This window comes from Nycticebus coucang, chromosome 8 (genome assembly GCF_027406575.1).
Source record: "Nycticebus coucang isolate mNycCou1 chromosome 8, mNycCou1.pri, whole genome shotgun sequence".
Taxonomy (NCBI): domain Eukaryota; kingdom Metazoa; phylum Chordata; class Mammalia; order Primates; family Lorisidae; genus Nycticebus; species Nycticebus coucang.
Window position 1 is genome coordinate 34,645,823 of NC_069787.1, and position 13,747 is coordinate 34,659,569.

Here is a 13,747-nt window from a genome sequence, read left to right on the forward strand (position 1 = left end):
AATACTCTCTAAATAAAACTTCCAATGGATTTGGCAAGAGAGGGCACTGGAGATGGGCCCAAATGTCTCAAATTTGCTGAACTCTTTATGCAGACAGCTGGGAATTCACCAGCATTATCTTTTTTTTTTTTTTTTAACCAGAATATTTGGATTTCGTAAATGTGCCCTGGAATGCCCCATCTCAGGGAAGGCTGGAGGAATGTCTCAGTGCAAGTGTGGTGTCTGCTTCTAGGGCTGTTTATGGCAGAGCTGAAAACTGTCTTCAAAATTAACAATAGATATGCATAAATCTTCCTCAGTTACCTAGCAACTGGTACAAGACAACGTTGAGGTTCACAGGGCTGGGTGGAGGTAAACCTGTTTTAGGAAATACCTGGGAGCAGTGTAGTAATACTTGGAGATTGCTGGAAGGAAAAGAAAAAAACGAACATGACTAATTAAATGTTTGAGGTTTTTTGCTTTTTGTTTTAGTAAAAATTGAATTAGATAACATAAATCTTCTCTAAGTCTCTGAGGTTTCTAGCAATGATGGGGGTTTTGCAAAGACTAGATAATTTCTGAGGCCCCTTCTAAAGCTAAAATTTTTGGCCCTATGTTAGTTGTGTGACTTCATGTGTAAATTAAGAGGTCAGATTAGGGGAATTGAAGTTTTATTCACATTTCTAGGATGTATGGGGTGATAGGATATTTAGACTTTGGTTCTATTGAATAAGATACAAAAACATGTGTCTGCAAAGTAGATTTTCCTTTTTTAAGAGACCAGGTTTTGTTTTGTCACCTATGCCAGAGCACAGTGGTGTGTGTGTACACACTATAACATCGATCACAGCACACTGTAACCTTGAACTCCTGGGTTCAAGTAACCCAGCTGGGACTACAAGTGAGCACCACTGCTCCCAGGTTATTTTTGTTTTGTTTGTTTTTGTTTGTAGAGATGTGGTCTTGCTATGTTGCCCAGGCTGGTCTCCAGCTCCTGGGCTCAAGAAATCCTCCCAGCTCAGCTCCCAAAATACTGGAATTAAAGGCATGAGCCACCATGCCCAGGCCAAAGTCATTTTTTTAAAAGGAAAATCGTGTTGAAATAATGAAGTCAAGGGCGGCGCCTGTGGCTCAGTGAGCAGGGCGCCGGCCCCATATACCGAGGGTGGCGGGTTCAAACCCAGCCCCAGCCAAACTGCAACAAAAAAGTAGCCGGGCATTGTGGCCGCCTGTGGTCCCAGCTACTCGGGAGGCTAAGGCAGGAGAATTGCCTAAGCCCAGGAGTTGGAGGTTGCTGTGAGCTATGTGACGCCACGGCACTCTGCCGAGGGCAATAAAGTAAAACTCTGTCTCTACAAAAAAAAACAAAAAAAAATAGCTGGGCGTGGCTGGCGCCTGTAATCCCAGCTGCTGGGGAGGCTTAGGCGGGAGAATCGTGGAAGCCCAAGAGCTAGAGGTTGCTGTGAGTCCTGTGACATCATGGCACTCTACTGAAGGTGGTAAAGTGAGACTCTGTCTCTACAAAAAGAAAAAAAAGAAAAAAAGAAATAATGAAGTCAAGTGGCATGTGACTTAAGGAATACACACACACACACACACACACAGACATACAGGACTGACAATTAACTTTGTGAACTTGCCACCGTGCACATATGATGGCAGCCCTGTACAAACAACTCATAGCCTTGGTATCAGTATCTCATTACTGTGTTTGTGGCAACGTGTGCTGTGTCTTGCTGAGGGCAGGTTGCATGTCTTTTGTGTATTTTTGTGGGACATCATAAGAATGTCAGAACTTGAATTAGAGCAATGAACAAACATTAGTAAACTTCTTGTAAACTTGGCAAGAGTGAAAGTGAAATCAGGGACACATTAGGCCAACCCTTCAAAAGGGCAGAGTGCAAATGGATTAAATGTTTTTCTAAGGGGAAAGAAAGTGTCACTGATGAAGAGAGGTGAGGGCAGCCAGTAACCAGCAGAACTGATGAAAACCCTGGAAAATTCATCAAATTGTGTATCAAAATTATCAGCTGACTGTGAACATTGTTAGAGAAAATGTTAGGAAAATCTCAACTGAAAACTTGGCATGAGAAAGGTGTGGCTCTTGCATGATGACCATGCGCCAGCTCACACGGCACTGTGTGGGAGGGAGTTTTTAGCCAATTCACAAATAACTGTATTGAAATACCTTTCCTACTCAACTGATCTGGGCCCCAGTGACTTCTTTCTTTACCTAAAGACAAAGGAAACATTGAAAGGAAGACATTTTATGATATTCAGGACATTAAGGGTAATGGAATAATAGATCTGATGGCCATTCCAGAAAAAGAGTTCCAAAACTGCTTTGAAGGATGGACTAGGCACTAGCATCAATGCACAGCTTCCCAAGGGGAATATTTCCAAGATGATCGTAGTGATAATTCAGCAATGAATGTGGTTCTGTCTCTAGGATGAGTTTGTGAACTTAATTAGCAGACCCTGCATAAACACATTCTCTGTGTGCATACATAGATGTATTTTTATTTATAAAAACTGGCTTATACATTAGAATTTAGGTATGTATGTAATGCCACAGGGCCCAGCAGATGACACAAATACATCCCATGCCCAAGAACCACCGTGAGCCAGAGAATGGGGGGCCTAATGCTTTTATATCTGGTGATTTTTCAAAAAGCCTGAAATCTAGAAATTCAGATTTGTGTAGACTCTCCTATTTCTAAAACATTGACAACTAATTGTAAGTTTTAAAAAGCTCTATGTAGGCTTAAGAAAGAGAGTTCACCTAAAAGCAAACGTTCTGAACATGTAATTCTCTTTGTGACAATTAGGTTGTTGGTTCAGAGTTCCCTTATCTGACAGGATGAAGAGGAGCTTGCACAGTAACAGTTGGGCCGTCGGCTCCTGCGCACCAGGCCCTGTGCCTGTCATCCTCCAAATCCTCCCCAGGGGCAGTGTTCTGCATCACAGAGACGTGGACCCTAGCAGAGGAGTCTGAGGCTCAGGAACCCCAAGCTTGCTCTTGAGGCCTAGAGCTCAATTTCGTGTTTCATCTCTCCAAATCTATGGCTCTAAAGCTCTTATGGGTTTGACTCACATGGAAAATTTCTCTGAAGAAGTCTGAGGAAGCTATATTAGATGGCAAGGGTGGCCATAACAAAACACCACACACTGGGTGGCTTGAACCATATTCTCATCATTCTAGAAGCTGGAAGTCCGAGATTAAGGTGTTGGCAGGGTGGTGTCTTCTGAGGCCTCCTTCTTGGCTTGCAGACAGCAGTCTCCTCCCCAAGTCTTTTTTTATTTTTTTATTTTTTTGAGACAGAGCCTCAAGTTGTCACTCTGAGAAGAGTGCTGTGGCATCACAGCTCACAGCAACCTCCAACTCCTGGGCTTAAGCGATTCTCTTGCCTCGGCCTCTCAAGTAGCTGGGACTATAGGTGCCTGCCACAACACCGGACTATTTTTTAGTTGCAGTCGTCATTGTTGTTTGGCAGGCCCGGGCTGGATTTGAACCCGCCAGCTCTGGTGTATGTGGCTGGCACCTTAGCCACTTGAGCTACAGGTGCTGAGCCATTATCGAACTTTTGTTTGTTTTTGTCCTCCCCAAGTCTTCACATGATCTTCCCTCCGAGTGTGTGTGGATGTGTCTGTCTGTGTCAGAATCTATTCTTCTTTTTTATATTTTCTTGAGACAAAGTCTCACTTTGTCACCCTTGGTAGAGTGCCGTGGCGTCATAGCTCACAGCAACCTTAAACTCCTAGGCTTAAGCGATTCTCTTGCCTCAGCCTCCCAAGTAGCTGGGACTACAGGTGTCCAACACAACACCCAGCTAGTTTTAGAGACAAGGTCTGGCTCTAGCTCAGGCTGGTCTTGAACCTGTGAGTTGAGACAATCCACCTGCCTGGGCCTCCCAAGTGCTGGGATTATAGGCATGAGCCACCGTGCCCCTAAGAACACCAGTCTTTTAAAGATCCTCTTCCTAAGTACATTCAACTTTAACCTATGAATTTTGGGGGGGACCCAGTTCAGCCCATAATAAAGCCATTTTTTTTTTTTTTGCTGCTATCTCTTTAATATTATTATTTGAGGGAGTAAGAGTTGCCTCCACCCAGGAGCCAGAGCGTAAGGTGCGGTAGCACATGGAGGTGTGTGCTTCTCTCCCCCTTTCCAAGAAGGCTGACCCAGTAGCTCCTGAACTGCAGTGCAGCACCAGAAAGAGTGGGATGAACTTGTACACTTTAGCGATAGTTAACCAGTTCCCAAGCCATAGCTCTGATGTTTTCCATGCATACGACATGAGATCATGTGTAGCGATGTCATTGTTTTATATAACATCACTGGCTGTATCTGCAAACTTGGTTTAAAATAATTGATATAGACAAGAAGCCTTATTGATAATGTCCAAAATTAGAAACAGCCTCAATATCCAGCAATAGGATTTAATCTGATGGGATTTTATGCAGCCTTTGGAAACCGCTATGGAAAAATACTTGTGATGTGAGAAAATTCTCATGATAGATGAAGTAGAAAGAAAGATCAGGTTACAAATAAATATAGACAGTTTATTTCCAATTTTTGGAAAAGAGCTTTATATATTTATAATATATGTATATGCATATGTCTATATCTGTGTGTTCATCTGGAAAAGTATACTCCAAAATATTTCAAATAGATCTCTTGCAGGGATGAGATTACTAATACTTTACATTTTTACTTCTGTTTTTCTAATGCTCCACGCTTTCTACAATAAATATATAGGAGTTGCCAAAAAAATGTATATTTATTTTAAGAAAGTAAAAAATTATATTAAATTGTAATATTCAATATATACCAGTAACAAAAGATGAAGACAAGTCACATTTGAGCACCTCTTATAATTGTAGAAGTCGAATGTGACTTGAGTATTACAAATTTAATACAGTTTCATCCTTTCTTAAAATGTATATACATTTTTGGGCACCTTCTGTATATTGCTTTTGTGGTTAGAGGAAAACATTACAAATAAAAATCTCAATCACCAGGAAGTTTCTCGACCTTTTTCATAAGGAGCTCCCTTATAGCTTTTCACATAAGACAGCATTTATTGAAGGTTCATTTACTCACCATTTTTCACATACAGCTCTACACCACAATTACCTGGATTCTAGAATAATTTTTGTGGGAGGCCTGAGAACCTCTTTTCTCCCCCCCCCCAAATCTGGCTCTATTTTCTCATTAAAGGAGTTTTAGGAGTAAATTCAGAAAAAAGCTGGTACTTCACAGACCTGGAAAAAGAGCACTAAAATAAATAACTGGGCGAGTTCAATGTGTCTAAAATATCACCCAAGGAGATCCAAAAAGAAGCAAGACGTAACTTCACAGTGACTTTGTTCCTTCTATTTCTCTTTATTTATTTCAGAGATCCCTTAATAGCACTTCCTTTTTAATAGCAAGTGCTTTGATTGGCTTAATAATTCTCTGATGTATCCTTTTAGAAAGGAGAGGTTCATGGAAGATGATGCTGTTGAACTTGGAAGTGGCAGTGGAGATCACCTTGCCCAACTTCTGGTATCATTGGTTCTCACACCTCTGAATCCCCTGGGAAGCTTTTGTAAAATGTCAGCATCACACAAAGTTACAGAAATTGAAGGGGCCTGGAGCTATGGGTTGCGGTAGCTCTGAATCTTTTGATGCTCAACCATGTTGAAGAACCCTTTTTTACGTGGCTAACACATTCCTTCCTTTATACACAATAGGTGGTTACCTGGACACTTGTAGACTGGAGAATTTTCTACCTCATGAGCTAGCCTGTTCGCTCTTGGATATCGATGCCTAGTCTAGTTCTCTTTTTGCATATAATTTTAATTTCTCCAGCCATTTCAGGGATTAAATGGAGACACTTTGCTGGTGAAACCCAAATAAATTCCGAGGTCCCATGTGGTCCAGTTTCTGCATAGAGTCACATAGTCCAAAGCAAAAATAATTACAATAGAAGCGTTACCTGAAATTCCCAAAGAATGTTGCAAGGGGTCCAATTCAGAACCCCAAGTAGCATTTTTCAATATCCTTTTTCCTTTCCTCCTTGATTCTCCAACACTCCTCAGTTCCACCAGAGCTTCTCACTCACCAGCCCAACCCCAAATCTTTCTGAGAGTGGCCCACACACCTTTTCTGGCTCTCTTTATTCAACTTCCATGCTCTCTCAGCAATAAATTATTTAGCCGGGCTTCACCTCTCTGCCTGCTCTCCCTCTCTCTTTCTGCCTTTCCCACCACTCAGACTTCCCATAACAAAGGAAAGCCCATGAAATGCCATAATAAATAACTCGCCCAGTTATTTATTATTTTGTCATGGCAAACAAAATTGTTCCCCTTTTCTTCCTTTCCGCCTTAGCCTATTTATACTCAACATCCCAATTTTGCATTTTTTTAAGCCAGCAACTGGGGTATGGGGGGAGAAGTTGATGTCATAGACAGAATTCCCTTTATTAAAAATGATGGGGTGGGTTAAACTTGGGAATCCTTACATATTAATAAGCCTGTGTTCATCAAAATAGTGACATCCCTATCTGTTACTGCAAGAGCACAAGCCGTAAGTGGTTTACATAGTTCTTCCCAAGTTCTTCTTACCATCTTTCCACTCCTGGCAAGTATCACAAGTGTTCAGAAATTGTGCCAACTAGAGTCCATATTTTTCCCCTCATCCCCAGCTCTAGTTCCCTCTTACTGGTAATGCCTATGGCTCAGTTCTTCTCTGATTGCCAAGCTGGGGAGATTAAACAATACTGCTCTGTGCACCGGTGACTATAGCGAGGTGAACTACCTCACTTAGAATCCTAGCCTCTGCACAAGCTAAACCTGGCTTTTGATCCAGCTCTGCTCTTTGCCCACTGTGTGACACTGGGCAAGCCACTTAACCTCTGTGTGTGTGGGCAACCATGAACTCTAACTCAAAGGGTTGTGAAAATTTATTCAATGAACACAAGTAAAGTGCTTAGCACAGACATACACTAGACATACACTAAAATTTCCATTTTTCTTCTTATCATTCTTTTTTGGAGGGAATGAGAAGAGAAGAGTGGTTTTATTAGGGAATGAAGAGGACCTGGTAAAAGACTTAGAGCAGGGACTGGCAAACTGTGCCCACGGGCCAAATCTCATCTACCACTTGTTTTCATAAATAAGGTTTTATTGAAACACAGTCACACTCCTTCTTCTGTGGCTACTTTTGTACTACAATTGCACAGTTGAGCTGCTTCAGTAAAGACGGGATGACCCATGAAGTCTAAAATATTTCCTACCTGGCTCTTTTCAGAAAAAGTTGCCAACTCTTGATTTAGAACGTAAGAGTAGCTCTTCCACACCATCTGCTGTTGATGAGATGAATGTCATAGGAGGCTTTCTCTCCTGTGAAGTGAAGTGGTTGATTGTTACGTCCCATCCCCCTGCACTTAAGAGTCAACCTTCAATGACACCTGAATTTATTTATTTTTCTTCAGCAAGAGTCAAGATTTATAAGGCCCAATCAGGAATAAGGTAATGCTCCTGGAAGCATAGCTAGTTCTGCTAGGAACAGGGTATGAGATAGTATTGGAATTCTGACAAGGCCATGGACAGCAATGCCCACGGGCTCGTGTATGTCTGTGTTATTCTGCTTCTTCCTAGGCACAAAGCTAGTTGACACTTACCATCCTCTTGATGCCAGGGAGGCCATGTCTTAAGCTTTTAACAATGAAATTAGTGAAATTTTTTGTCCTGCAGGCTGGATTCAGACCATCGTGTGGGGGGTTCTGAAATTTAGTGTAAGTGGTACGATAGAACTTTCTGGAATGATGGAAAGCTTCTATTCTGCACTATCAGTGTAGTAGCATCTAGCCACATGTGGCTATTGGACACAGAAAGGTGGCTAAGTGGATTGAGGAAGTGAACTTTTACTTTTAATTCATTTAAATGTAAGTAGTCACATACAACTAGTGACGACTATATTAGCTATTGCAGTTGCGGCAGTGGCAGATATAACCAGTGGAAGAATCACAGGCCTGACTACCTCTGAATAGAGCAGGGCACCCTCTCCCTTCGGCCTTTTCCCTTCCTTCCTACTCCCTGGCTCCACTTGCATCAGACTGTGAAGTGAGTAAAAATGAAACAGCTCTTTTGATAGGCTTGTGAGACTCAGTGTTTGTTGGACTAGCTAGGCTGCCCTCCCGAATGCAGACCCAAATCCTGGCAACCACTTTTATAAAAAAAATGACAATTCAGTCTATTACTCATCTAGTTTATAAGCTCAAGAACTATGAGCAAACTCTGCTTGAATCTAGTTTTCAACAGAGTCTTGGCATTGATTATCCTGTTTAAAAGACAACAGAGGTGACTTAATGGGCACTTAGCATGTTGGCCATACTGACCCCAGCTGCAAGCTATGTAGGAAGGTTGGAAGGTTTGATTCCACTTAAAACTAAGTTCCAATTATGTTTTACAACCATTTTGAACTGTACATGTCCCATAAATGACAGAGAAAGGGCCATCTGGTTTGATGATTTTTGGCTTGCAAGAAGAGAACACGAAAGAAAAGCATAAGTTTTAATACTCAAGAGACCAGATTCTCTGCTGAAGAGGAAATGAACTACATGTCCAGGAGGGGTCCGCCAAGAAGCGGCCAGACAGTGAGTGCTCTCTTGGGGGAGTTCCCAGTGGTGCCGCAAACACCACTCTAACATTCCTTTTGGTCATGTCCAGGGTGAGCCACTGACCTGTTGCTGGAGCAGGATAACTGGTTTCTCTCAAGAGAAAGGGTCTTACGAGTTTAAGTCCACAGTAAAAAGAACTAGAATCACACCAGCTGTCTCATCTACTCTCTGTGCCCACCTGTTTCTGGATAAAGCACTGTGTGTGACACCTGTTTTCTTATAAAGAGAACCAGCTTTGGAAGCAAATATACCTCTCTTAAAATCCTGAATCTGTCATTATCTTGGCCAACTCATTTCACTTCTCTGAGCCTTGTTTTCTTTTAATTATAAATAATAATAACTCTGCCCCTCAGAGCTGTAGCAAGGATAAAAGGAATGGTGTCTGGGGAAGCATCAGAATAGGGTTTCATAGAGTCAATATCTTGGGAACTCAGAGTTTGAACCATATTGTTCTACCTTGGCAAATCAAGAAGAGGCTGCAGGGTGGTATGTAATGAGGACATGAGCTTGTGAGTTAATTATAACTGTTGTTCTCAAACTCCAATATGCGTTCATATCACTTCAGGGTTTTGTTTAAATGCAGATTCCGAGTTACTGGGATTATGCCATTTGAATGAGCTCTCAGATAATTCCAAGGCTGCTGGTCTCTGACATGATCTTTGAAGAGTAAGAAACTAAAGGTCTTGTTCTGATCTGTTTCTTCCTTCTGTTACCTATGTGAAAAAGATGTACTCTCTCTTTAGGGTAAACCTAATATAGAAACACACAGATGGTAAATCTAGGCAGATGAGTAAAATCATGGAAAAAGAGATAGAGGTTTTCAACCCTGACTAGACTTTAAATTCATCTGGAGAGCTTTAAAAGCTATCTATTGTCTGATCCCACCACAGGAATACTGATTTAATTGATTAGGATGGGACCAGACATGACATATTGGAGAAAGTAACTCCCTAGGTTATTCTAGTTAAGGAACTATAGAAATGATCCCTGAAAGTATAATCTTCCTAGCTTATTCTAGTTCGTAGCCAGGGTTAATACTGCTGGGCTAGATAAAAGAGGTGACTTTCCCAAATAAAGGGCTTATCGAGACAGTATGTCAAGGTTGGTTTTGGTGTGGGGGGAGGGGGTGTTCCTAACTAGGAAAGAAAATAAAAAGCTTCATGGAAATTCAAGGTAAGACAAGCCAATTAGTCGAAATCTTGAAAAACCAGATCATTGGATCAAACTGTTGTAAACACACTAAGTCTCTGCCTCAACTGAAATGACAAAGTGATTTGTTTGTCTGTTGGGAAGCGGAGGATGAATGGGAGAAGTGAAACCTGTGCCATTTCTTGGAATTGGAGTCCATGTTTTTCTTTCATTAACATTGTGGGTTTGGTTGTCCTCTGTGCTTGTGGGGGCTGTTGAACAAGGTCTGTCTGAGCACAGAAGCCAGCCTCTTCTGGTAGCATTCACCAGACCTCAGTCCAGTGAGTCTCTATCAGGGCAGCATGAGCTCAGCACAGCTGCTCCAACACAGCTGACCAACGAGCATAATTAACTTCATGGTAATTGATTTTACACCCTTGAAGCACAGGTGTAGGCAGCCCTCTTGTATCAGACCTGGCCCTTTGCCAACCTTGACACAAAGCTCAGCCCCTTTCTGGGATTCCCTGAGATCTAGGCATGCCAACCATCTGCAAATAATATGGTTTTTCCAGAAGCTGCTTTATGTCCTGGGATGGAATCAACTCAGGCACTGAATAACATTTTATTTGCAAAATCCCCATTAGACACACCTCTCCCCGGAATCTCTGCCCACACAGCCAATAAGAGCATTCCTCTCTGTCACTATCTGCCCTCATCCATTCTTATACTCCATAAGACAAACCAACTTTCACTCTGCCCTAGGTGCTCCACACCTGATTGTCTGCACACGGGAGTAACAAACACAGTGCCCTTCAGAAACCCAGCCCTCTTTAGATATATGTTAGAGACTGTTAACATGCATGTTGATGAGCTTGTTTTAGGGCAGTGGTTCTCAACCTTCCTAATGCCGCAATGTATTTTCATGTTACAGAGGGGTTGCAACCCACAGGTTGAGAACTGCTGTTTTAGGGGATGTAGAGCTGGGCACAGCTTCTGGTAAGAAGAGGAAATCAGAGCCAATGCAAAATCCCAGCCAAAGAAGCTGCCCTGCCCATGGGCACCCTCTGTCTGAAAGGTCACGTAGTCAACAACTCCGAACAACTGGTTATAATTGCACAAGGAGTTCTTAAAATACTGATGTCTGGGTCAGACCCCTAGAGGTTCTAATATAATTGGCCCAGGGAGTGGCCTGGGCATTAGGATTTTTTAAAGATCTCCAAGTCATTCCCAAGGTGCAGTGCAATTTGAGAGAGGCTGTTCTAAGTGGCTTAGTGCTAAAGAGCAAGTGACAGGGACAACCACGGCTCCTACATTATAGTCACAATTGCTTTGTCCTCATTGCTGAACTGTTGTGTCTTGGAGCCTTTTAAAAAATATATATCTGTATTTTCATTTTTTTTTTGTTTCAGAACATTACGGCGGTACAAATGTTTTGGTTACATGAATTGTTTTTGTACAGTCTGAGTCAAAGTTATAAATGTGCCCCTCACTCAGATAGGGTGCATTGTACCTGTTTTAATCTCTTCAATTGAGCGCTCCAGCATCCTACCATTATAAAGTAAAAGCACGGAAAGGTCGAGAACCACTCAGTAATTCTAAAACCTGGTGAGATAGAGGTTGTCAAGTGGTTCTGTACATGTGTGTGTTCTATGTAGAGAGAGAGAGAATTTGAGTTTGAATTAAGAAATACCAGTTCTCTCAGTTCCCTGTGTCAGACTGTACTCTGGGTTTCTCACTGCCTCTCAAGCACAGGTCAGGGATATAGAAGAAATAGTGTGTATGGAGCTCTCCTTTCCTATCCATTTTATGGAAGCCATGAGAAACCCACTGCAGAAAAATGATACAACAATGACTGGAGGAAAACTCAGAGAATGGGGTGACCTTGTGAGGTCAGCTGGGAGGAGCGGCCAGGGATTATGGAAAACAAAGGTAGTCAAGGGGGAGGTAGGGTGTGAACTTCCTCGGTTCCCTCAATGTGCACTCAACTCCCCCCAAACTCACTGTTAACTCAGACCCAGTTTGCTTCCTCAAATGCACCTTCATGTGAATTAAAATGTACAAGGTGCTCCCTTCTTCTGGACACACCCAGTGCCCAAAGCAGGGCATCTGCAGCGGTTCTCAATCTGTGGGTCATGACCACTTTGTAACAATGAAAATACATCGCGGCATTAGGAAAGTTGAGAACCACTGGCATATAGGGAAAGGAAACACCCATCCATCCTGGGTGTGTGTGTGTGTGTGTGTGTGTGTGTGTGTGTGAAAGAGATGTGGAAGGGGGGTGTTCACAAATGACAGAGTGAGCACTGTAATAGAAAGCTATCCCCAAAGGCAGGATGGGATCATGAAAACCTGGGATAACAGACCTAGGCTTCATTTCTTCTGAAACCATGTCTTTTACCAGCTTGCGATATTTGGTAAGTCACACAACCTCAGAAGGCATTTGTCTCTTCTTCTGACCTTACTGTGAGCCTTGGGATTCCAGTATGATACTTACAAATGTACTCTGCAAACAGCAGACCCCTATAAAAGCACAAGTGAAAGGGATTATTAAAAAGTCAACTTTGCATCTTCGTGCCTTTATAGTGGCATTCAGGAAATAAAGAACACTGTATCATAAAGCCCTCAGATCCCTGCTTGAAGGGAGTGATAGGAGAGAGACCAAAAATATGCACATATTTTTCTATTATTACAAAAGATACTATGTTCATGGGAAAAACAACCCTAAAATTTTTAAAACATTGCAAAGAAATAAAATTTGAGATTTTTTTCTTCCAAAGGAAAGCTAATTAAAATTAGTCTTGGAAGATAATCGTTTAAGCATATTTAAAATCCATTTATACTTTTAATCTAAAAATCTTTCTTAATTCAAAACAATACTTGCTTCATATAGAAATCGAGAATATATAGAAAAGAAAAAGAAAGAAATCTAAATTCTACCACCTAAAGTAAAACAAAAACCCAATGCTGTATTGTGTTAGTCAAGAATTTTAAAAAAGTAAAATACTATTGGGCGGTGCCTGTGGCTCAAGGAGTAGGGCGCCAGTCCCATATGCCTAGAGGTGGCGGGTTCAAACCTAGCCCTGGCCAAAAACCAAAAAAAAAAAAGTAAAATACTATCATTTTATACTTTCACCTTTAATTATGACACAAGGTAAACATGTTCTTTTTAGAAAACTTAGATAAGCAAAAGAGATATTATTAAGCCACTTGAAAAATCAATCTTTCAAAACAAATTATCACAACCAGTAATATTTGAAAAGAATCTTTTGTAAAGATATGTGTATTTTTGAAAGTGTCACAGGTACCCCAAATCTTCTGCAAATATGAATTTATCTTGTTGTTTTGAAACCCACTTTTCAAATGGAACAATATTGACACAAATTTCCATTTATTCTACAACATCAATTATTATGTCTGGGCAGAAGATCACAGAAAGGGTGTAGCATGACGTATTGTTACAGGTCAGGTCCTTTTATGCTAAGTTTTTAGATCACTTGTGTTTTTCTTTATTATTATTATTTTTTTTTGTAGAGACAGAGTCTCACTTTATGGTCCTCTACCGAGGACCATAAAGTGCCGTGGCCTCACACAGCTCACAGCAACCTCCAACTCCTGGGCTTAAGCGATTCTCTTGCCTCAGCCTCCCGAGTAGCTGGGACTACAGGCGCCTGCCACAACGCCCGGCTATTTTTTGGTTGCAGTTTTTTTTGGCGGGGGCCGGGTTTGAACCCGCCACCCTCGGTATATGGGGCCGGTGTCTCCTTACCGACTGAGCCACAGGCGCCGCCCACTTGTGTTTTTCTTTACCTTAGAAATAAAACTGTTGTGACTCTCTCTTAAACCATATATTTGTGCTTTTTCTGTAATTTAATTTTTAGGATAAGCTGTGAATTTCTAAGGCTTTTCAAAGAAAAGGATATATGCTGCTTAGTGTAGTACCTTTTTATCTTTTAACATATTTTTGCTTTAAATAT